This window comes from Ornithorhynchus anatinus, chromosome 1 (genome assembly GCF_004115215.2).
Source record: "Ornithorhynchus anatinus isolate Pmale09 chromosome 1, mOrnAna1.pri.v4, whole genome shotgun sequence".
Taxonomy (NCBI): Eukaryota; Metazoa; Chordata; class Mammalia; order Monotremata; family Ornithorhynchidae; genus Ornithorhynchus; species Ornithorhynchus anatinus.
The window spans coordinates 175600810-175603004 of NC_041728.1; the positions used below are offsets into that span (position 1 = coordinate 175600810).

The 2195-nt window shown below is 40.0% G+C and overlaps 1 non-coding gene across 1 annotated transcript; it reads right to left on the reverse strand.

Moving 5' to 3' along the window:
- Positions 1-683: 683 nt before the first annotated feature.
- LOC114816489 lies at positions 684-821 on the reverse strand. Its single transcript, XR_003764271.1, has one exon. It is a non-coding gene; the product is annotated as a small nucleolar RNA SNORA7 (small nucleolar RNA).
- Between the last annotated feature and the right edge of the window lie 1374 nt (positions 822-2195).

A 2195-nucleotide genomic window follows, 5' to 3' on the forward strand; every position in this document is an offset into this window, starting at 1 on the left:
TGTGACCTAATGGATAGAGCACAGGCTTGGGAGTCAGAAAGACCTGGGTTCTTATCCTAGCTCCACCAATTGTCTGTTATGTGACCTCGGACAACTCACTTAACTTCTCTGTGCCTCTCCCTCATCTGTAAAATGGAGATTGACTGTGAGCCCTAGATGGGACATGGACTGTGTCCAACCTAATTAGCTTTTATCTACCCAGTGCTTAGAACAGTGCCTGGCACATAGTAAGCACTTAAAGACTACAATTATTATTATCATCATTATTATTACATCTGCATATGTATGTTAATATATACATGCATAATGTATGTATTATATATGTACCTACATTCATATATACATACATATTTATATCCCTGTCAATATAGATATATGTGTGTATATGTATACAGTGATCAATGAAGTATTATATCCATAATTAAACAACTGTGAATATCATAGACGTATCAGATGTACTTGGCTTATGCCGTCAAGTCATTTCCAACCCATAGTGACAACATGGATACATCTCTCCCAGAACACCCCAATCTCCATCTGCAATTGTTCCGGTAATGGATCCAGAGAGGTTTCTTGCTAAAAATACAGAAGTGGTTTACAATTGCCACCTTCCACACAGTAAACGGGAGTCTCTGCCCTCGACTCTCTCCCATGCCGTTATTGCCCAGCACGGGTGAGTTTTGACTTGTAGTAGATTGCTTTCCACTCACTAGCCACTGGCCAAGCTAGCAATGGAATGGGTAGGCCTCTGCTTGACTCTCTCTCCCATAGTTGAGACTGGTAGAGGACTGGAAACTCTCCAGGTGCCACCCTGAGAGGGGCAGGTGTACATAGTTCTACAGGATAAATATAGTTGTCCATTTTTGAAGATGGTGCCACTGATGGCAATTGTGTTTTCTATGAGAACCTGTGTGGCTGAAAAGGCCAAGGAGGGATCAACAGTTCCAACAACTTTGTACCCATAAAACAGTGGCCACTTTTGTTTTTATGTGTAATTTTTATGGTACTACGTACTGTTTTCTCTTGGGCCTCTTAGTGTCTCTTTTCTTGTGAAGGCTTAGCTCAAAGAAAGCTGTGTTTTGCTTTACCTTTTGTCTAAAGATAGGAAGGTACTTGGATTAGCAGTTGGATCTCCATTTTCAGCTGAGATGCAGCGTTGTCTGGGGCTTTATTTTACTGCAGCCTTAAAATGCTTCCTCTGTTCTCCTGGCTTTCATCTTTCATTCATTCATTCCATTGTATTTATTGAGCACTTAATATCTGCAGAACACTATACTAAGCACTTGGAATGTACAATTCAGCAACAAATAGAGACAATCCCTGCCCAACAACGGGCTCACAGTCTAAAAAGGGAGACAGGCAGCAAAACAAAACAGGTAGGCATCAATACCATCAAAATAAATAGAATCATAGAACTATGGACATCATTAATAGAGTAATAAATAATATAAACAAATATACACAAGGGCTGTGGGGAGGGGAATGGGGTAGAGAAGAGGGACTCAACATATAGTCAATTTTGGGTATTATTAGCAAGGATAGCTAGGTAATAGGAACTGATAGCAAGATTGGCCCATAGGTAAAGCTGATGGAACTCCTCCAAGTTGGGTAACACCACTAGAGCTCTAAAGGTCGGTTGACTTTGAATTTGCTGTGGAGTTTGATACCAAGATGTCACCATATTCTGTTTGACCATCTCCCAAAGGATGGGCTGGTCTTCTTGATTCGGTTTTCTGCTTCCTTGTCTAACGTCTTGCCCTTTCATCACTGCTCACCAATACTGCTCAGTGTCTGATCAATTTACAGCTAAACATACCGAACTGTGGCTAAGAGAAAGGTAGTGACAAAACATTGAGACCCAGTTGCTTTCCAAGTAAAGTTGCACTCTAAAATAATTTGTTCAAGGACTGATTGAGTTGAGGAAAACCTGCAAAACTTGAAATATTTTAAACGGTCAGAAGATTAGTCATCCATAACATACTAGACCTGTTGCTTGCTCATTATAGATAAGTTTTGTCCTTTATTTTGGGGTGGAATGCTACTGCAATTAAACATTCAAGGACACACAAAGTGGGAAGAGTCTTATTATTGATGGCCTCAATAATCCTCCTTTTTAAATTTTTCATTCAGTCTCTCCCCTCTAATCCCTCCAATAAAAACTCATTTTGTTACTTAAGACTGAATCCAATTCTGAA